The sequence below is a fragment of the Phalacrocorax aristotelis genome, chromosome 4, assembly GCF_949628215.1.
Source record: "Phalacrocorax aristotelis chromosome 4, bGulAri2.1, whole genome shotgun sequence".
In the NCBI taxonomy this organism is placed as follows: domain Eukaryota; kingdom Metazoa; phylum Chordata; class Aves; order Suliformes; family Phalacrocoracidae; genus Phalacrocorax; species Phalacrocorax aristotelis.
In genome coordinates, this window is record NC_134279.1 from 77,303,757 (window position 1) to 77,327,573 (window position 23,817).

At 44.2% G+C, this 23,817-nt stretch overlaps 1 protein-coding gene across 4 annotated transcripts in view; it reads right to left on the reverse strand.

The window, feature by feature from the left end:
• The window catches only part of FGFRL1 (fibroblast growth factor receptor like 1), a 179,138-nt gene that overhangs the window by 103,425 nt on the left and 51,896 nt on the right, over window positions 1-23,817 (reverse strand). The window lies entirely within an intron of this gene.

The following is a 23,817-nucleotide window of genomic DNA, read 5'->3' on the forward strand; positions in this document are numbered from 1 at the left end:
CCATTTAAATTCCCCAAACTATCCTAAGGATTTGGAAATATTTCTCCTTTGCTGAAGATCCCATATTGCCTGCCTTTTATCTCCAAAAATCTGCACGAGTAGACAGATGCTGCTAATTATTATCTGATACACAAGAAAACTCCCACCCCATTATTAGCACTGCCTGCAACTGCCAGTGCAGCTGCTTTATCTGAGCTGCCCAAACTTCAGCAGCTACAGAGCATACAGGAGTTTTGCTGACATCGATTGCTCTGTAATTTCAAATGACGTCATTCCACTGGCAGGCTGTGAACTGGTACGTAACATCATATCCATCAGGTAGATAGAGCTACACTGCAATATCAATTAATGTGCACTCCTATTACCTCACGGTCTGGTAATGTACAGTCCCAGCTACCCTCCTGCAAGTGTGTGCAGGGGGAGAAACCTGGAGAGCATAAGCGCTATCGAGGAAAAGCTGTGCATGGAGAAATATTGTCTCGCCCCGTGGTTACATTGCTGCTTTATCCCCCATCGTGTGTGTGCGTGTACCAACACACGCACATCGCATCAGCTGTCAGCAGGAATTCCTGACTGCAGATTAAAGTGTTGCCACAGTCTGTCTGCTCAGCCTGTCCTGGTCGATGCACATCAGAGCAAAGTGTCCACTCACATAAAGATTTCTGAGCTTCTCTGTTCACAAAAGTAAGAGTTTTTACTGTTGCAATAACTTGAACTTGCTCTTTAGAGAAGCCGAATCAGAAATCATTTCTGTGCTGCACTCTGGCATTTCTAAGTGAGGAGTCAAGAGGTCAATAACCCAAGGTCAGAAAAAAGTAGATACACAATACCCCTTGCTGTACCTGTGGCTGGATAAATCAGCACTTTCCTAATCAGTCGCTAATCCCCTAATCTTTATTGCATGTAAATTCCAATCCCTTCCCAACGGCTGCGCCGTGGTAATCTCCAATCTGATTACAGTGAAACCCCATTGGAAGACTCATCGATAAAAGATGGAAATGTGTAAAATCAATTTACTAGATATCGCACTACACACCCCTTCAGGGATCAAAGAACTGCCATCAAATACCAACAAATAAAGGGCCGTTAAAAACATTTTTTATCTAATAGTGGATTTGACTGTTTAACAAAAGACAAAATTCGTTTCTGAAGGGAGAACCAGGGCATTGTTTTACATACAGTAAAGGCTTAGTTGGTGACTGAGTCAGAAAATGCAGCATAAGAAAGGTCATCATTTAAGGCCATGCTGTAAAAGTGAGAGGGCAAAAGACAAGAGAAACGAGATGCACTTAGGCTCACAATTTACTGGCAGGGGCTCAGACCCAGCCAACGATCTCCGCTTTACCTATATTCTATAGGTACAGCAGGAGCAGCGTTGGCATGGAGTGGTTGTCCAATGAATTTGTCATTTGGTATTTATCTTGCTAAGAAGCAATAATCATTGGTAGGGCTGAGCAAAATGCTCCAACTTTTGGTCCTGAGCTCAGTCAAACTTTGGGCTGAAATGGCCCCACAGTAGGGACCACGGCTCTGGCCCACCAGCAACAGCCTTGGCTCCATTATTGCTAAGCACAGCGGTTTTTAGTTTTGAAAACAATGGAAAACTGATAGCACTTATAAAAATAAAATAATTTGGCAAGATCTCATTCTTATATCACTTTTCTACAGTGGCTATAATGGAAGCCAAAGTCTCCTTCATGTAACCTACCAAAAGATAAAGAAAAATATTAAATGAAAAGCACGCAGGCCCGCATCTACCTCCTGTGTTTCATCCATTGAGGGGAATTTGCCAGCATTCACAATTTCGTTTTTTAAATCTTGTGATATTAGACGCTTGTTCCTTAATGTCTCTTTTCTGAGGGCATAACCCTGAAGGAGAGTCTCCTGTTTATTCGAACATGAAAAGAAATTTGTGACCTTTGTGATTGTGGGGAATCACTAGATGCTCTAAAAACAGGAAGCAAATAGATAAAATCCAATTTGTTGTAACATTCATGCTATTTAAACAAGAGTATTGGTTTTTTGGGGTTTGACCCAAGGGTGTTGAACATGCAGGATTAGTAACGTGAGCGTTTCCCACGGATGTGTCCCATGTGACGTATTTAAGCATCTTTACGACACCCATTAACAAAAAGCTACACTGGCTGTGGGATCCAATAGCTGTAGGATCTGATATAGCTTATGCTCCATTCACCATAGAGGAGATTATAAGCAGGTGTCTCTCCTAGAGAAATTGGTATGCTACAATCAACAGGAAGCTGGCTCATATCCCCAGATGTTTGTCATTATGGGAAGGGGGAAGAGAGAGGGATGTTAGGATCCATAAAACCACACTGCTCCTCTTGCAGCACCTCCAGTCCATGAGGGACTTCAGTAGCTCAGCTCTGCCATTGATAAGAGTTTTACAAGTCCTCTGCTCCAAACAGCCCTGAAATCAAAGGTCTGTTTACTTGGCCTTTGCTTGCTGAGCTTTAGGATAGTGCAGGGAAGATCAAAGCAGGGACCCCGTTTAACATGTCCAAGTACACAACCAGCAAGTCTGTTTATGTTGGATTCCTACACACTGAGTGTGCTGCTGTCTGTCAACGTCTCAGGCTCATTTTCGGCAATATTGGGTGAGGAGAGAAATATTGAGAAAGGCCCCACAGATTTTGGTCCTGCTGAAACAAGCGAGGGAAAGTCAGAGCAAGGAGCTCTGCTTTTAACTGTGACTGCCGAGGTCAAAAATTAACTCCTTGCAGGAAAAAAGTACACCTGTGGTCTCTGCTAAAGTGTTACTCCATTCAAATGCAGCTAAGTCTGCACGAAAAGCCACAAAAGACAATCTTAGTTCTGTATTGTTTGGGCCCCGCCTGTTTTTATGGCTAATGCACAGTGAGACTAAGGTACTTGGTTTGGCCTTGGTAAGGGAAGACTCCCTGTGCACCTCATGCACAGAAGGAGGTGCAATACCATCAGCAATTCACATCTTTCTGCTGTCTCCCATTGATACCTGTACGATTCCACTCTGGGGATGCAGAAGTTTGCAATGACAGGCCATCTATTCAATTTACATAGTCTCTCTCTCGCTCCCGCTGCTGGGGACTACCAGCTGGAGGTGGTTTTGCAGTTACCAAAAATGCAGCAAGACTAACAAAGCTTAGTTTCCACTGGCCCTGTATTCTTCATGTGGATTTCTCAGCACCTATTAAGGGGCAAGAACCTGCTGACACCTTTATTTATTTATTTGTTGGTTTGTTGCTGGTGCTTTCATCTTCCTCTAACATTTAGAAAAGGCTGGAACCATGCAATGGCCTCTACCTCAAGCATGGTGGTAGTGGGAGGCAGCACTATTACAATCACTCCCATCTAAACGGCTTCCCATTTTCACAAAGTTTGTAAGAACTTACTGTCTCTTACATTGCTCCTTCTCTGATACATCTGAAACTGGCTGATAGGATCAGAAGCTATTGGAAGGGATGGAAATGGGTCAACCCTCAAAAAATGTCTCCACATGGCTCTAATCTCCTTAGGACAGCAATCTAAAGACCAGCCTAAAGATTAGACAGACAGGGATAGGTACAAAAAGGGCACTCGGACAGCAGGTTACTTATTTAGCTTTGGAAGCAGGGCTCTCTCAAACTTTTTTCTGAAGATATAACCAATATCTGGTATCACAGCAGAACCTTCACCAGAAAATCCAGGTCACAAAAGTTGGATGGATTTCTTTATTTTTCTGGATGCTTTCGTTAAAGTTTCCCAGGAGAAAAACCCTCCCATGGTCTGACCAGCGTTGCTCAGAAGAAACAGAAGCTCAGGTCCTGCAAAATGTGAGGCAGTCTGTAACCAGTGTTAGGAAACCAAGTCTATCAACAGACAGCTCGTTCTGGAGCCACCTGCTGCAAAATGCCCCGCATCTCCTTCTGAAATAGCTGAAAAGACTCTGGGCAGTGACAAGGCACTGGGCTGCACAGCCCACAGATGAGGCCGGCAAAGGACTTGGATTCAAAATACGAGATATACTATTCCTCCATCTCTGACATGCTTGCTTTCTGACCTCAGATCACCTCTGTTTCACCAGCTGGGAAAGAGTAATTTTTTGCAGTGTTGCATATGTACTTTGAGATCCTCAGCTGAGGGACCCCAGAGTGACAGTCCAGGAGCAGAAATGGGGCCATTTGGTTTGAATGGTTTAGTGGTGGACCTGGCAACGTTAGGTTAACAGTTTAGTGGGACATGGTTTAGTGGTGGACTTGGCAGTGTTAGGTTAACAGTTGGACCGGAAGATCTTAAAGATCCTTTCCAACCTAAATGATTCTATGATTTTATGAATTAGACCCGTCTGCCATTTGCCTTAGGAAAACAAACCACACAGCTGACAACCAAACCAACAGTTTTGATCGCTGTGTCCAGACAGGAACCAGCAACATAGTTCAACCGCACATGCACCCTATTCCCACTGCTATCCAGGGCACTGATCAGTTCTAGGCGTGTTTAGAGTAAAATTCCTTCAATCCTAACTCCTCATCTAAACATGCCACTCCCAGTGGTTCCCTCTCAAACTTGCTCTCTTGCACTGTTGGGAGAAGCTCATGCAGAAATGTAATACCTGCTTCTTCTTCCTCCCTTGGCTTCGCAGAATAGTAAAATTTTATAAGGAGTTAAAAATTATAAGGAACATGTGGAGAAGACCATACAAACTGTAGCCTAGATGAGCCCCATTAGGTCTCCTTTCCAACCATCTCACTGTACTATCAACAGGACTGACCCTTTAAAACAGACACAAGTAAAAGGAAGGAGAGTCTAATGGTTAAGATATTCTGTTAGGTCCTTCATTCAAGTCAGGCAGCAAGGGTCACACAAGGTACCGAAGTGCCACAATGGCACACAGGGACATCTCCCTCTCATGGGGTGCTCTGAGGACAAAAAGTAGATTGCCAGGCACCCTGTGATGAGGGGAGTGCAGGTGGGTATCTAGAAAGATATGCAGGTTTCTTTTAAATGATAAAGAAATCTCACTGAAGAGTCTTCCCAGTTTTGCAGGGAGATTTTTTCCCTACCTAGGGAATACAGCCCGCTTTGCTCCACCTTATTTCAGTGCCTCTAGTTGAAACCCTCATCTACACTCCTAAACTGCTCCCTCCCCCTCCTTCTGGCTCCAGTTTCCAATCCCTTCATACACTTGTAGACAGTTATTGTCCCCTCAGGTGTCACTTAGCCAAGCTATACATATATTTACAAGCAGCTCGTTTAATCTTCTCCCATAAATCAGTCCCCCCAGTTGTCTGATCCAATCATCTGGGCCTGTCTCTCTCTGTCCAGACGAAAACCTTGCCTGTCTCCCTGACATCTCATGGATGTCGAGCTGTCAGCTCAAGCTCAGAGCTCTTAATCTTCCTCCCCCTCCCCATCTCCTTCCTTAATTACTGCAGACACCGCTACCATCCTGGCAGTCGCTCAGGCCCATGGTCTGAGGGTTATTTTTTACTTTGCTCTCCCTCTAGCTCTCCACATCCCATCTCAGACTGCGAGCTGCAGAGTCTTTCTGCAGCTCACTGATAAGTCCCAGCCCTGGCTGTCCATCCGCTTGCCTGCAGTTTGCATCCAGGCTCCCATTATATTTCATCACAACTCCTCTGCTCCAGCCTTGACGAAACACACTCTTGCCTCATTCATACTCATTTTTTTCTAGGCACCACGCTGGCCACATCTGCTTCTCTTCACATCTAGCTCTCCTTTTCCCTGCCACATCAAGCGGCTGCTACTTTTCTTCACTTGTCAAGGCTCCTTCTGGCCTCTCCCCACTATTGCTATCACCTCTACCAGAGGTACACCCTCTTCCAACGGTCCCAGAAGTCCAGGCTCTCTCCTCCCTTTTTCCATTTTTCAAAGAAAATCATAGGTGTTTTCTGCCAAGCTGCCGGCCTTGTGTGAGAGCAGCTCCCCATCAGCATTGGTTGAGGCGCTCGGGTCTCTCCCCATGCACCCCTCCTCAAAGCTTTCCTGCACCAGGTACGCAGGATTGCAGATCAGCAGCTAAGCCTCACACCTCTGCTGGTCCTCATGGTCAGCACCGTCGCACTGCTGCTTTGCTCCACCCATGTCCCCACCTTCCTGCCATCATCCTTCATCTCCTACCCTCAGGTAGCTGTCGGGGTACAGCCTTCTTGTGTTCAGACAACACCTTGCACAGTGGGGTGAAGGCCCTGAGCACAGCAGCGACACACACAAATCACGCTAATCACAACAGCTTCACTAGCACCTCTCCGCTGATTATCCTCATTTCTGCATCCACAGCATTAAATTATAATTGCATTTTAACAAGCTTCATTAGCACATTGCCTTAGTCAAGCGTAACACAGTCCAAGCACCCAAGGAAACCTCAGGGTGCTTCTTTTCTGCTCAATATAATTTTCAAGGATTCTGTAACCTGATTTGTTAGGAATAACCTCAGGGCTGTAAAGCTTTTCTTCTGCCATCCAGCAATTAAGGAATAATTTGTCATGGAGCAAGTCAAGCTGCAGGGCAGGAAAACCCTGTGCAATACAATGAAGCTGTGTAAACCATAGCCCTCGGTGCAGGACCGAGGCAAGCATCCCTCCCCTCCTCCTTTGTTAGCTGGGAGCCTGTGTTCAGCAGCAGCTCCTGTAAATGCTGCACCGTCCCCTAAGTAATGCAATTCCCCGGCGCGCAGGCAGAGAAATGACTGCATACACCCTGCCGGCATACGCTAACTGGGACTCTGCCCCTCCTGCACTTTTTTGGGCATTGTGTGGAAAGGTCAGCAGCAGTTGCTAAACCATACCACTGGCATGAGCTATATAATGGAATAGGATTAAGAAATGGGCTGCAAAGCTTTTCTATCAAGTTTATGACGCTCCAAAGGATAACTGAAACCCCACCTTTTTTTTTTTTTTACATGGGAAGAAAAATGTTAGTATCTTAAGAATAAGAAAGAATGAGCAAAGGTAGGTGATGAGCTTACAAGACCCTGGTTGCCTTGAACTCTATTTGTGTATACTGCTACCCACGACAGGCATAAGGCATGGTACCCTGGGCAGACCAGGGCAACCCGCGGTGCATACGCACCAGGGTCAGGACGTGATCGCGGGCAGCAGCTCCCAGGCAGGGACACACTCTGCATTTCAACCATTGTTTATAGCCAATAATTGTTCATGTAGCCGTGGACAGATAAACACCCATACACTGAGGAGAAAACAGTCTCACATTAGAAAGAAGAGACAGCCTTTATGTCTATAGAGTTTGATAAGTATTTCTGTCTGGCTAAACCTTTGGTAGCTTTAAAGACGTTTGAAACTTTCTCCAGTTATATCAGTGACATAAAAGTCAAACACTTTCCCAAGCATTCCTGGAAAGATGCTTCCTGTTTTGGTGAGGGAGACAGGGTATTTTTAAATAAAAAATGATCTGACTATGCTCACTGTGTATTAAGCCCAGACACAAAACCAGAAGTAGTTTTGCAGATGGGGGTTGTTACCTGATTTTTTTTCCCTTAACACCCATAGCAGCCAGATTAAGGAACTGCTAGCAAACCTCAGTCACTGTTTCCAAAACCATACGTAGGAGCAGTGTGGCAAGAATAGAAAGCTATAGAGTATCAACCACTCCAGGGCCCCAGACAGCTGCTGTGAAAGCAGAAAACATGGGGTTAATGGTCCTTTTATATTTTTCTTTTAGTACTTGCAGACAACTGAGGACTGGCATGGACATCACTGGTCACTGCTGGAAATTCTGCTTGCAAAGAGACAGTCTGATCTTGTGAAGTGTGGGCAATGCTCAGTTCCCACTCATGTAAATGGAGATCAAAGATGTCCAGCATTTTGTAGGAAATTTAAAATCAAGGGACAGGTAGACTCCCATCTCACTATGAAAATGGTTCGCCTCTTGCAAACCCCTCTCATGTCTCTATTTATCTGTGCTTTGTAATTTTTCAGCTTATGCACATAAAGAAGAAAAAAAAAAACCCAGTTGCTATCTGCTATTACAACAGTACATTCTTCAGGAATATGTACTTTTCACATCCTACTACCATTATTTTAACATTCAGAGGTAGAGGAAAAACTTCACCCATCCCCACCTTCCTCCTCCTTAACCAGACAAATAAGGCATTCAGCTCGTCTGAATTTAAATTTTTATTGGAGTTGATCCAGCAACCAGAGCACATTGCTAGAAGCCAAGGTCCCGCTTCCTTCAATACACCTCCTTCATTCTGACTCCCTGCTTTTGTACTGCTTTGGTAATCTCAATCTGTGGTCAGGGATAGGATAAAATTTCAGCTATTTCCCCCCTCAACTGCACAGAACAGGGCTTGCTCTTAAATCAAAAGCCCTGCACCCTAAACCTCTGGTTAAGTACTTAACTATAGGCAAGTCTTTGAAATCATCATGGGCTTTTTTTTTTTTTTCCTTAGATATAGCTCTGAAAACCACAGAAGTAAACCAAGTTCTCAGGAATATCAAAGGTTTTCAGAGGAAATTGGGGGAAGGGGGCACATAGGGTGGCTCCACAGTGCGTTTTTGGCCTGATCCTCTGAAGTAGATGGCATTACCAGTCCTCATCAAGAATGTGAAATTTCCTCTCTTATTCTCTAGGGCATGAGAAAATATTGTTAACTTTTCTGGAAGCATTAGGAGCAGACGGCAAGTGGAATCCAAGCAGCAGTCACATTTCTGTCCTTGCCTTGGTAAATGACCTCCACCTTTCTGCACAGGATGGTGTGGGCTCCCACATACCTTCTACAAATGTTTATATTTTCCTCTCTCTGTTTTTCCTTTTTCCCTCCCGTTCCCTCTCCTCTATACAAACAATAATTCAAGAACCATGATCAACCCTTTGCTTGGATTCAGGTCCCTCGCATGGGCTAAAGTTACCTCCAATTCTCCGGCATGGTTTGGGGAATTTATTTATATTCCGTGTTCTAGAGATAGACCTCATGTCTTGCCAAGGGCTCGCATGGGTCTTACAAAAGGAACACTGACAAATATTTATGGAACCTAAAGTGAAACTCAAGACACTGTTAAAATAAAGTTTGCCTTAGTTTTTTTTTTTATTTTCCTGAAGAATTGACCTGGCTTTCTTGGCAGAAAGACTAAGCCAAATGCTATTGGTATCTTAACAGCTCATAAGAACCACATGCTTCAAATAAAGCCATTACTATCAGACACGCTGAGTGGTTCAATTAAACAAATATGAAAATAGACACTTCATCCTGCTTTAACTAAGTGGGATCATTTCACTCCTGAATCCAGACTGACAATGAAAATGATATAGTATTTATAGAGTAGCTTTTTATCCTGAAAGATCCCAAAGGATTACACAGACCCCACTTCACACACTACTGAGATGCTGCCACTTCCAGGGAGGAACACACGAGCTGTCCCACAGCCCCAAGGAACGACACATGGCAATGTAGACAGGGGACCAGAAAAGAATTTCACATTCAGCTGAAACTATAGAAGGGAATTTAGGCAAGCAGAATGGAGATTGTTTAGACTGGAGCACATCCAGCACAGAGGAGGTATAGTACTCCAGTGGTTTAAATATAAAAGTTAAGGCAAAAAAGAAAAATAGTTCAGGTTTAAACTATCCAAAAATCAGAATTTAGGGCAGAAAGTGATGTGCTGTATTGAAGGTGAACAGTTTCATTCTGTCCACTTAATATGTGCATGGGAAATTCTATAGAAGATGCTCTTTTTCACTATGCCCTTCAGGAATACAAGAATCAGGACTAATAATACTTTGCATGGTTGCCTGTTAAGGTAAGGACAACACAGGATACTTTATGAATTAAAGGCTTCAAAATACTTTGACTGGTAGACTCATACACTTCATGAAGAGGAGAATATTGGGTCCATCTACATCCCACAAGGGATCATATCAACTGCTGCCAGGATCCCAGCTGGCATCTGCGCCCCATTTCACATTAGCTGCATTGTAAATGTAATGCAGCCCAGTATGGAGAGAGAGAGTGACTTGCCCAAGGCTGCCCTGCGAGTCTGCAGCAGCAGCATCTGACCCCCAGTGCTCTACTGTGATGACCAGGTGATGTTTCCCCTCCCAGGACACGCTCCCTCCTGTGAAATCTTGGCCATGTATGAGGACCTGAGCAAGCCCTGGGGTTTTCAAATCTCATATTAATAGGTGGCCAAGAGGTTTGCAGTGAGAAGCTTTTGCGGAAGAAGTAAAAGGAAGCTGTTTATTTGTGGAGCAGCAGCATCGCAGATCATGGAGAAGCAAGGAAAATCCATCATTTTAAGAAGCTAGGGACACAGTGACATGACACAAAGTCATGTGGAGATGCACCAAATGTCAGCTGCAACTCTAGGGAGTAGCCAATCAAAGCAAAATGCCACATTTAACTCATTTTTTTCCCCTGAAAGATTTACACCTGCTCACCTCTAAAAATGTCGGTCCTTCTTCTGATTCACAGAGACTCCTCCAAGAGAAGCAGTCCTGACATTATTACTGCAAACACCCCCCAGAAGTGTGAAAGACATACAGCTGTGCAGTGAGAGGTTTTTACTCACGTACTAGAGCTAGCAAAAGACTTTCTACAGAATAATTAGCAGAAAGCACCAGTCTTATAAAGCTTCTTTCTTTTTTTCTGTTCGTTTAGCCTGAAGTAGAGCAATCAGGGCTCTTCTGGCAGGATATCACGTTCTCAATATGTAAGCACTTAAAGGAAGAGGACAGCTATTGCAGATGTCCCAGGAGAAGAAATCATTATACAAGTGAAAGGGATTTCTTTGGAGGGACTTTTAAAATAATGTGAAGCTGCTTTATATTTTTTTTTCCCCAGGACTGGACTATGAACCTTTCTTTCACTACTGAGCAGTTGTTCACTCACCTAATCCTCTGTGATTTAAATGAAACTCCTCAGGCAGATAATCATATATCAGCAGGAGGAAGGGGCTGACTCTGTGGCCCTACAGCCTCCAGGTAAACCACTGCTTTTTCCCTGGAGGGAATGGGAAAGAGCAAAAGGAAAACCTCTATCTTAAGAGATGAGCAAAGAGGAAGAAGTTGCATGCTGTGTAAAGGAGAAAACTTCCAGTGGTTCTACAGACTGACAAGAGCTAAACCTATTATTTATACATACTGGAGGGGGGGTTTTCAGTTCTCATGGAGCTCATACCACTGGCAGCAGGGAATAAAGCTCACCTATACAGGCACGTATAGAAGTTCCCCACTGTGGCAGGGAATCTGCCCTCAGGTATGACGTAGGAGGAGGATGCAGAGAGCTCAGCTGTGTTCAGCTCAGGGTCCCATGACACACAGGGCAGCAGAGCCCCAGACCCATGTGGCAGTGCAGAGGAAGGCTGTGAGATGTATTATGGCTAAAAAGGTTGGGAATGAGGTCCCTGTTGTGCCAGCTCCGGTGGGGCGGTTTGGGAGGTCCTTTGGACTGAGGCCACCAGCTCGGCTGCTGTTTTGGAACAAGAAAACCTCTATTTTCACTTCTTCTGAGCAAGAGACAGATTGGACTAATGAGCAGCAGGCTGAGCTGGAAGAAACTCTGTGCAGCAACCTTAAGGCGAAGCAGCCCGCGTAACCCACGGGACTCAGTGTTTCATATAGAAGCGACTCCGTTCCTCTGTTCCTGTGTGAACACGCTGTATGTAGTGAGTAAGCCTGTGTCATCCTGCGAGCCTGGGATATTAGAAACACACCCAGCTTCAAAACCGTGTGGATGGTGAACATTTGCAATGCCAGCCTTTGAACTGCAGTGCAGGGGCTGTGCATCACCCTGAAAACCGTGCATCTGCGAGCTTTAAACCGAGCAGTGAGACAGACACCCACAAAGGCATGGTGGTAAGGGCTTCTGCACACGTTAGCAACCAAAATGTGTGCCTTGGACAACCTCTGGCTGGTGTCCAAAGTAAAAAAAACAAGCCTGGTGGAGAGTATATCCCCTCTCTCCCACCCTCTGAATATCTTTAGGACAGTCCACTGAGCTCCGGCTGTTGCTGGTGCTTTTACACCTTTGCTGATACACCCATGCAGCAACAGTACCGCCACTGCCTGCACAGACTGAGTGCTCCTGCTAATCCCACCACTAAACTCCTCTGACACTGGAAATGCCCAGCAAGCTATTGCTGGTATGGAAAGAAAGGGTAACTGCTGCTGGGAACGGAGGCAAGGTGGAAAGGGAATGTTTAAGTAATGCAACGAGTGACTGAAGATGTCAAAAATTATTTAAAATCTATTTTTTCTAAGTCAAAAAGATATTTTTTTTTAATTTAGCAGCTGATAACTGGTTCCTCTGTACACATGCATGTACACATGCATGTACACATGAACAGCACACAACACACACATGCATGCACACATGATCTACATGTGAAAACACATGCATTTTATCACACAGCTCTGCAGACCAGAACGTAACGTCACCCCACATACAAAAAACGTATCTGTGTATTGCCAAACAGTTGGTGAAAGCAGAATTGGGACAGCATTGTATTAATGAAACGTATGATGCTGCTCTGCAGCCAGGAGGGCTCTCTCTCTGTATCTTGAAATACATGGCTGTTTTACTGCGAGCAGAGCCTACTTTCTCCAACAGCATGACATCACCTGCCCCATACTCAGAGAATAATTACAGCCTTGTCTGCACTGCAAAAACTGGCCCCATAATTTAAAAAAAAGTGCTGTACAGCCAGTAGCAGCAACAGCAGTGCTCTAATGCAAGACTGGACTCAGCTGTTTTTCGTATTGGATCATCTAACTCTGCTTAGAGTGGGATTAGAAAAAACACTGGGAAAAACTCCCACACCCTGACACCCTCCTCTTAACAATGGCCTAATTGCAGGGGCCACAAAGAAAGCAAGGGGGAAATGGTGTTCCTGTCCCCAGAGGTTCTTCTGAAATTTTAAAAGGAAAATTCTATTCCAAAGAGGGGTAACAAATAATAAAGAAAAGTAAGAACCTCGGCTTTTTCTCAAAATGTTAATCTAAGAACATTTTCCTATCTGGTCAGATGTTATATCAGCGGTTTGGAAGTGTTTCATTTCAATCCCGGCAGTCGCTATTAATTTTTAATCTGTTCAAGCTTTATGGTAAAAAAGTAACCTAAACGGCAGATCAGATCCAAACTGTTTCAAATCAGAAGATGATGCTTTTCATTTGAAGAAAGTAAACGGCAATCGCAGCCTTCCTGGGTGAGACACAATTTTGTTCCTACCATTCTTTATTTGTACAACAATTAGCTTGTCCTGATCCGAGATAAAGCCCCCCAGCCACCGTTTTGAAACAGATGATAACAGCAGCGTGTTGATTTTTTTTTTTAAATGAACGTGTTGAATGACCAAAATCAATCCTTTCGTCAAAATTTCAGTTATGATGAGCTAGCATTTTTCACCTGAAAAATGTTATCTCCAGAAATTTTCAGCTATAGGAGAGAATATAGGATATATAGGAGCATCCTAAATTTCCATGCCTCACAGCAGTTCATGGGTATTAATGTTATTCCATAGCGCTTCTGCAGCTGTGTATTGGCACAGCCACTAGCTACTCTTCTTAAACACAGAATACGTAAGATTTCATGCATGTTGGACTTTAAAAAGCAGTAACTTTAAAAAGAAGTAACTCCTTCCCCTACATGACAATGTCATAGAAAGATGAAATTAACTGAATTCTTTCACGCACAGAGCCAATGAGCCATAACACAGAGCAGCATACTAGCCCTCCGCGTCAGCAAGCAAGGACGAAATGCGCTGAGACCTCATGCTAGATGCACCTCATCGTTTCACCCACATGCACTGATGGACAATCATATCAGTAGTGGCACCCCTTCCCTCTGGAACACCCCTCTCTCTCAATTCCCTGCCAGGGGAAGTGAAACACTTGCAAAGTTACTTACTGCAAGTATCTGGGAGGCTGCCCTGCGCCGCGAGCTATCTGGCATGGCCTCCAAGATCTTCCATTCCTCTGCACAAATTATTTTGGTCATTCAGATAAAATCAGAGGGAGATGAAGAAACATTTGTGTCTGGAATTCCCTGAATTTCATTTACATCCACCGATGGCTTACCCAGGGCCAAGCTCTGTGGTTACTGCAAAGCCACACTTTGATTTCAGGACGATAAAGGTCCATTCACTACCACGGACAAGCCTTGAGGGGTGTGACACGAGTGCAACAAGGAGCAAGAAAACAGCCCCCACGGTGACACCGGATTGAACTCACACAAACGGGGCGGCTGTCGCAGCATCCCTGCTGTGTCACTGCCACGGTACTTCTGCTGCTCTTGTAGCGCTTAACCTATGTCAACTACCTCTGAGCCGTCCGCTTCAAGACCTGATAGTGACAGATGTGTAATTCAGTTTGGGGAGGCGTGAGACCAGACGCCTGCTCTCCCTTACCACCTCCCTCCCACGTCTATCCACTTTCCTTGCTGCTGGGTTATGTCAGCCTAAAAGCTTCCCTGGGGAGGAGAATAACAGCTGGTTCTCTCAAACCATCCCATCCAATTAAGGAAAAATCTGCAATCAATGCTTACATGCTTTTATTGTTGACGAGGCAGAAGGAGGGCGAGAAGCGACCTCACCCTCCCTCGGCTGTGCTGGCTTTACAAGATCCCTGAAAAAAGTCAACTGAACAAGAAGGTGCCACTTGTAGCCCATAGTTTCTCAGAGCAGATCCAGGCTTGTAAATGTTAGTGCTTATGTAAAACTCTCTGAGATGCCAACTGTGCTATTTTCATCCTGACTTAATTATATTTAGTATGTTTTCATGAAGTCCCAGCTTCTGGAGTCATGGGTTAACACACAAGGATGAATCTTAAGGAATTTTTTAGCTGTTGTGGTGACAAGCTTGTGGAAAGCTTGAGAATTTGAACCCTCAGCCAGAAAACAAGTAACAAGCGCCCAAATGGGAATTTTAAAATACCTTCCAATATCCTCTTGAGCGTTGGAGACTGAACCATGGTTCTGGGAAGGGCAACATTACATCTTTATCGTCTGCTGCAGGACTTGACTGGGATGAAATCAGACATTTTCTGTAACAATTTTGGGCCTCTGTCTCTTGTGTAGAGGGGATGGTCCTCAGCAAGTAGCAAAGGATGCCTGCCTGCTAAACTGCCATTAAATTAATAGAATTACAAATGCTTAACAGCCTTCATGGACATGGACAAGGTAAGACAATTAGTTGCCTAAGCTGATTTTAGCATCTATCATTAAACATGTGTGTTTGAAGGCTTGGGCCCCAATTTCTTAGTGTTATTTCTTCCCTATGAAGTAGGTCTAAATCTAAACCTCTGTCTCACCACAGCATCATGAGGTTTTTCTAGTGCCTGTAGAGTAACCTAAGGCTGAATGAGATGTGCAATGTCAGTGTGATAATTAACACTTAGTAAGGACAAGCTCTTGACGGAGCATTTTGTACTACAGACACACCAAGCTAGTATCAGGAGAGCAGGGGAGGCTTGACCAATGTTTCCCAGCAATTGCTAGGCAGGCCCTGCAGTACAGCTCCTCCAGCAAGAGGTCAGCTATACTGACACAGCCACTGCAGTGGCTGAGATCCACAAATGAGCACTTGGGCAGATCAGGGCTTTAGTGACTAAAGCTGTCACAGGTCGCTTGCAGACAACATGTCAAGTATACTTCTTACTGTCCCCTGACCCTCCCATCCCTTCCCTCTCCTCTCATTCCAAAACATAAGCAAGTGGCACTTCTGGAGGAACTCACAAAACAGTTTTCTGATGTTCACAAAGCAAAGCATGACATGAGCTGAGGGATACGGCAGGGATTCACCTTCCTCTCTGAGCCTTTTCACACATGTATCTGCAGAACCCAGGCTCCCGTGGCTGCAAGTGTTGTGTGCATTACTACTGTTGCCCAGAGGAGTTAGCTCAGCAAACCCCATGCCTGTCAGCTTTTAACCAGGACCTTATGCATTTTGTTACATCCCCATAACACCACACCGCACAAAATGCCCCCTAACTCTTTGAACAAAGCCCTCAACTCTGCGGCCACATAGCCTGGTCCTGCCATAGCCCCCTACACAGTATTCACATATACCTTGTTATTTATTAAGGGAGTCATGTATTTTCTGCCAAATATGTTGCTCCTTCATACAGATCATGGGGCCATCCAGCTCCTTGCCAAGTAGGCCTCTCAAATATATAGTGTTAAAACTACAAGGGCCCTTGTAATTATGCAGAGAAATGTTTCTTCCCTGCTATATATTGTACCCTAGGTACCGCAACAGTCCTTATTCACTGGGAGCCGAGGACGATGCAGTGACATTGCTGCTAACGCCCCAATGCACAGGGAGCAGGGTGGGGGCACAACTCCATTCCCAAGAGGACAACTCAGCCACCAGCCATGAGATGACAGAGTATTAGGCCACACTGGTCTTCAGATTTCGCAGGAGACATTGCGCTCTGATCTACAGAGTCCCTGCTCTCAGATGTGAAACCACCCTGGAGAAGGGCCACGATTTGACCAAGCTGGCACGCGGGGCTCCACAAAACTCAAAATTTCAGGCATTAGTCATCTGCAAGCCCTCACACGACAGCAGCTCCATTCATGAAGGAAGGGATTCCTTTCCCCAGTAATAATCACAAACCTAAAAAGCCCTTACATGGGTACAAATCTCAGCGGGACCAGCCAGGCTTCTTTCATTGTTTGCGCAGAGCAGGAGGCAAACAGCACTTTGATTATCAGTCATCTTCATTAGGAACAGGGAGGGGGATTTTCAGAAGCGCTGGATAGCCTGGCAAGCACGACTAGTGCTGAAAGACGAAGGGACTTTTGCTCCTCAGCCAGCCGGGAACTTCAAAGGCTTTTTCATTCAGTTGCTGTTACCGCGGTACACGCGTACACAACTGCTGTTAAGTTATCACAAGCCTTGGTGGAGGTCAAAGCTGCCCAACTCACAGTACAACTGCCTGCTGCAAACACAAAGTAGGCAGCTTTCTAAAAGGCTTTTTGTCTATATACAAGTTATGTTCTGTGCCCAACAGAAACGACGCAGAAATTACCGTGTGAGACTTTGTGACGCGCATGATGCAAGAGGTCGGATGAGATTACAGCACAACCATTTTGCAGCTGCCTGCCTTTCGGTCAGAAGATGCCAATTTGAAGAAAAGTGCAAATTTGGGATGAAAGTATACCAAAATTGATATACTATAAAAAAACCTTTTAGGTGCAGGATAGAAATTTATGTTTCCCAGAACAGTCACAGCCTAGATTACAAAAATCTCAATTCAAGCCCTGCAATAAATTAGTGAGAACAAGACTCTTGTATTTTCTCAGAGCTCTAGTGCACACACAGATGCAACTCTAAAAGTTTTCCTCTGTCTTTGGCCTGAGGAATACTGACTTCATAGTAATAAAGAGCTCCAAGAAGTAAGACTGATAGAGAACCACCTCAAACTGGCTAATCTGGCCAGAACCACCTTCCCACCACCCCAGTGATTTCCCTCCCATAGAACTGGTTGGTGTACCTTTCTGTCTCTTTTAGGTTTTTTTCTTGCTAAAACACCACCTAACTGCAAAACACAATGAAAAAACTGAAAAGTCTATTTATGATAAGAGAATCCGTATGATCCGTTTTGCCTTTCAAGTCTAGGAAAGATGTTTCTTGCTTCCAAAAGGCTTAAGTTTTAGGATCAAACCCTATAGCGGTTTTTATAGGGGAGCTCCCCACAGTGTCGAGTCTAGGTTAAAGCAAAATGCAACAGGTAAGGGCAAATCTGCAAAGGAGAAGGGGTAAGACAAGAAGTGGGCTACTGTAACTTTGCACCACAAAACAAAGAGAATAAATAAAGCAAAATGCATTAAAACTCTTCCTAGTTTGTTTGGGGTTTGTTGTTTGATTGGTTTTCCCTGAAGTGTTAATAAGAAATTAAGTCATGAGGTTTAAGTCCACGGTTCCATTTAAAAAGGTATATTCACCCTCCTCCTCTCCCAATAGGTTTTTATTGAGCAATTGGAAGATGCTATTTTCAAAGCCAGGACTCAAGTCAGTTAATTGTTACATCTCTTTGTGTTGCCTTTTCTTTCAATGAAAAACAGCTAAAGGTTTGCAGGAAGGAGCCTCAGGGCTGCAACAGATGTCATGAGCCACTTCCTACAAATTAGAAAAGGAAAGTAACCCCCTCAGGTTAATTATGGGGAGAGGCCACACACGGAGCTGTGTAATGAGCCTGTGGGATGGAGAGAAGGCAACTGCTTCATATTGGATTTCAAGAGACAGAGCATGAAATCTCTCGTGCTGACTACATGCTTTCACACTGCAAGAGCAATGTCTTCTCCTCCTGGGAGGACACAAGCTATACTGTCTGGGGCAGGCAGCAGAGTTAAGGAAGGATACGCACACATTGTTCGACTACCCTCTGACGACATCTCTTTGCATACGTGTCTTCCCGGACGATGGCTACAGCAGCAGGCCGCTCTCCGCAGCTCAGCACGCTGGGGCTTTGCACCTGCCTCCCTATTTACACAGGTGCAAGGTAGTTAGAAAACCATGGCTGAAGGACTAAAATGTAAAGACTGGGACTTGGCTGACCTGGATGTTGTTATTTTCCTGGTGGGATGAATAAGCCAAAGTCCTTTCATCTTTCTCTGCCCCATTTCCCTGTCTGTATAATGGAGACGGTGGCATTTATCTTTTTTTTTTTTTTTTTTTTTTTTTTAACAGAGTGGTTAGATTTTCACTAAGGGAAAGCACCAGGAAACCAGGAAAGTCCTAGGTAGCATCATTACCAGAGAGCCCTGTGAGAGTGCAGGTTATGGCTTTTCCTCTCTTCTTTTCTTTTCCATTCTCCTCTCCCCAACATGTTTTCCAGGCTTGTCTGAGAGACCATGTTTCATGAAACCATTTCCTTAGGAAAAAAAGTCACAGACACTCATTTAGGGTAAACTGGTGTAGCTAAGCCGTTGTAACTCAGCCATGAATCTCGGCTGAAGAATCAGTCCCATGTTTCCTTCAACTAAAATATACATCCATGGTCAGGTTAGCATGACCTGACAAACCCAGCAATGACAAAAACAACAACCCTGGATAAGCCAGCTAGCATGCCTAGAAGATTTATTTTGGAGGGGTGGGGGGGGAATAGCCTGATGTTTACTTAAAGTATGATTTGCAGGCTCAGGGTTTAAGTGACAGTTAATGTGTTCATCCACAAACAAGGAGAGTCCTGGCAAAAGCTGGGCTACAGCTTCGCCCGGGAAGGCATCGCCGTCATCAGAGGAGAGTTCAGTGGGATCTAGGCAACGTTGCACAGGCATAGCTAAAGCTCCTACTGCCAGGATGGCCACGTAGTTGTTCCTGAAGAAGGAGGGATAAGTAACTGCATGTTTTAGTGAACTCATACAGTGGCCAGGAGAAATGGAAAAGCTCAAGATTTTCAGTCCAAAAGGGACATTTTGTTGACATTCCATCTTGTGGGGAAAAAAAACATTAAACTTTTTGGTTTGTTCCGGTGCAGAACAGTAGGTTTTTTCATCTCAAAAAAAACAATGGGAGATAGATCTGCCATCCTTTAGACAGCTGTAATCACAGCGTCCTCCTGTAACATCTTCCCAGTTGTGAGCACACCACTCCTAACACTTTTGTTGACACTGTGCTCAAAACAGGGGCCAGGCAGAAAGGCCTGAATTGTTTCAAACTTCTCATAAAGCATAACCAGTGCCGATTAATACACAGTTCCCTCACTGACAGAAGCACCAAGCAGTGATTGTGGCAGTGGATTTTCACCAACACCTATCACTTCCAAGAGCACAGGATGATATTCACAAATGCACTAAAAATGACTAGTGGTCAAAAAATACCCAATAAATATTAACTGTCTTTCAATTTTTCCACAACCAAAGACAAATAAGCAATGTCCAGGCTTGAACTGCCGGTTTGCATGTCATCCCACTTGCCACTTCTTCAAAAAAAAGGCAGACCAAATCCACCCTACTTTCAACAGGTAGATTAGAGGCTAAGTAAAACTGGTTTTCTTGAGCAGGATTAGCTTGAGGTGCTTCTGAGATAATCTGTCTGCCTTCCAGGCACCCTCTAAATACTTAGAGGCACCCATTTGTCATCACTGCTGCATTATCCTCACGAAATGCATCATCCTTGCATGATGGAGCTACCTGATCTGCAGGGTGGGAGCGTGCGTGCCTGTTACCTTGCGTGTGTATCTACTGGGGAGAAAAACAGTTAGTGGCCTGCATATTTCAAGCTGCACATCAAAACTGTGCAGATATTACAGGGAGACACAATGCTGAACTCTGATCACCCCGTCCCAACGGTGCAGGATGGCACCCAGCTGAGCCACAGGAATGTTGCATGGTAGGTCTTCAAAAAAATGACCATTCAGCAGGGATAAATGAGCAGTTTCAATTTCTTGCAGCAGATACGAGGGGCACAAACAGTCCACCTGGGCGATTATCAATGTCAAGTGCAACAGGATGGCAAGGCAGCCTGGAAAACTGAAAAAATACAGCAAGTCTTGCTCATACTTGTACTAAATTTTCTTGGGCTCAAAGGATTTCTCTAAGATTTAAACAAATAACAGGATCAGAAGGTTTTAAGAAGCTCCCACGGGCTCATAAGGGGCTAGATCCAGCCCCTAGTGCAGACAGTAAGTTAAAAAAAAATAATCCCCAATTTAAACACAGCTATCACAATTTACACCGGCTGAGGATCGCTCACCCCAACTTTAATGGGAACATGACCAGGCTGCTTGCCAGCACTTTTGGCTTTGCTGTAGTAGGAGTGACGTTCAGGTATGCGTGACCACTCGCCATCAGATTTCTTTATAATGACAAGCTTTGAAGTCAGAGCACTTTGCTCTCCTTCCACAAACCATTTTCACTCAAAACAATAACTATTTAAATGGGAGACACACCAAAGCCATTTCAGATTTCTTTTTTTACTCCTCTGTCAATAATAAAATATAGCTAAATCACAAAAACAGAGAGAACTGCCGGCTCCATAGTACCTATTCAGCATACGCTGGATATCCCAACACTTGACTACCTCCATTATTTTTCAGCACTGCGAGAGAAGGCACCAGTGGCTTCACCCAATATTACATTGAAACTTTAAAAAAAATAAAATAAAATTGAATAAATGACTCTTTTTCTGAAGATTTTGTTAAGCTCCTCCCAGAAAAACCACTAAAAGTTGTCTATTTGTAGCCAGCGGGACTGCTAGAGGCTTGAATGCGATTTGTGGACCTCATCCTGCCTATTCAGAGCAAAAGATAACACCTGCGGGAAGCAGGCGAAAGGTTAAAACCTGGTACCTCTGTGTTTTCCTAAGTGCAGAGCTTGGCACCAGAACAGAGGTTGTGAACAATGGCAGGAGCATTGCGCATGTTTTCTTTTCCCTTAAAGTAACATTTTTGCTGCAGTGTCATCTTTCTGCTCAGCCAAGCAGGCGCTCTGGGTCACATCAGCCGCATGAGCCGTCAGCAGATTTTTCTGGCCCTTTCAAAAGATCTTCAGGCATTGTATTAAGAAGCCAAATCGGTGAAAAAACAGGAAAAAAAAAAAAAAGTGGACTGACTGCCCACACGTTTTACCGGTCAGGCGCTCGCATGACTGTGAAATAATCAGCATTCTTTTGGTGATATGTAGCAGCTTTAAACCAGCAATCTGGCTTCACTCTCTGGAAAACAGTGTGCTTTCTCGAAAAAGCTAAAACCAGGGTATTACAGCCTGACAGCTTCAAAATTCCTCAGACCTCCCGTAGGAATCACTCACAAAAGAGCGGGCTAGTCCCCAGGGCTGGATGTCAGGGAAACAGGCCTTCTGATGGAAAACCCTTAGGGAAGGCATACTTCCATTTATACCATCTTTTATGTTTTGGCTAAGTGGCTTGTTTATAATTGTTGGATTTAGGCAAGAGAGGCTTCACCTCTCCTCGCAGTTCCTGTAATGCAGCAGCTCTGGGGCCTGTTGGGTCACTTCCCAAATAGAGAAGAGAGGAGGAAATTTCATAGAGTATTTCACGTATTTTTGGCAAGCATCCTCCAGCAGACACGGACACAAATAGCGTGGAGGACGGTCCCGCTTCCACAGCCTTCTGCACAAGCCATACCTATTTCTAGGAGCCACCATGCACCAGCAGAGCAGAGAGAGGAGAGGCACCGAACAAACTTCATCGCTATTTGCCAGGACTTCCATAAAAGAAATAGCGTTTTAAAATGAAACAGCCTTTTTTTTTAAAAAAAAAGAGCATTTTTAAGACTCCCCACCCTTTCTGTACAAAATTTCTTCTAGGCCTATTGCTATCCCAAACAAAAGAAATTGAGGAGTTACATATGGGACTTCTGCACATAATAGCTACCACGAGTCTCTGTGGTTATGGTGAGAATCAACAGGTTGTTAAAATTGATGAAGACAGAAGTTTAATTGCTCGTAATTTTGCCAAACAGAATTGTTTTGCCTAAGACTTTCCCATGCCTGGGACGTGTAACTATATTCTTATGAGAGAAAAATAGTAGAACATCTAATTAGAAATTCTATTATTTAGCATGTGCACACATGAGCTGAATTAAGGCAGAAAAGGACATATTTTTCAATTATTTGTTTTGCAACCTTAATAACTAGTTTGATGTAGTTTTATGTATTTGTAAATATATTTAATAGATGGTAAGTGAATGCTAATTTCTAGTCCTTGTGAAGCAGAGGAGTTGAACTACTCATTGCTGCACATTAAATAACAGATTATGGCCTTAATTTCTATTTGTATGGTACTAAAAGAGTGGCCATCAAGCTTACACTCTCCTTGCTGGCTCTTCTCATGTGAACTTCCTCCAGTTTGCACTGTAGTGAAAGACAGATAAAATCATTTATAAAATGAGAAGGAGGCCTGAAATGTAAATCAGAGGAAGAAGTTGTCAGAAAAGGGTCTTCATACAGATTTGGTAGGTTATCAGGCCTTTACCTGCCTGGTAATCAATCCTGGTACCTGATCAGCTTCAGGGGATGGACCCAGCAGGAGCACAAAGGCTCTTTATTCCCTCTGCTCGTGTTGTGACTCTGCTATAAAGCCTAATTCGATGGGAAGGGCAAGGTGGAGCTGGACATAGGGCCTATCAGGTAACGTTAATGTTCAGCCAAGATATGGACCTTGTGTTTGAACGAGACAGACAGTCTTTGAAGAACATAATGTGTGTCGCCAACAATGGCTGGAGTGAAAGGAACTCGCTCTGGTTACCTTATAGGATGGACTGGTAAAGCATAGTTGGATTCTTATCAAGGTGTTGGGTTTGGGGTTTTTTTAATCATTGATTCACATGGTAATGGCTGTGAATACAAAATGCAATGTCTTCAAAGGGAGGAAACATGAGAAAGGTATAGCTTTACCTAGTTCATGTTAAGGTTGCACACTTTTGTTCTGTGTGATTATTTTTTTTAATATATAAGCCCTGCTATCCTCACAGGGACTAATCCTATCCATGTTTGAAAAGATTCCCTCCAATTCCAGTTGGATACAGGCTCGCCAGCAGCAGTGAAAAGCAGCAGCTCTCCTGGGGTGCTGTGTTTCTCAGATTGACCTTAGCTCTGTTTACCCTTGCTTCAAAAGTTTGGGCCAACATCTGCTAAATAAACGGGAATGCCAGGGTGATGGGGACAGGGAGGGAGAGCTAAAAACAAGTGGGATTGTTCTGAAACAAGACAGTAGCTAGAGGAGCTCTAGGGAGATTGTGGTGGGTCAGAATATAGATGCAATTCCCTTTGAATCAATAGAAAGCTGCCTTCTGACATCTGCGACCCAGTTTTGAAGCATGCAAAACATACCTGTCCAAAGGTAGTATTTCCAATCCAGACTGAAGCACTCTTCAAAATACCCAGCCAAGCCACGCTG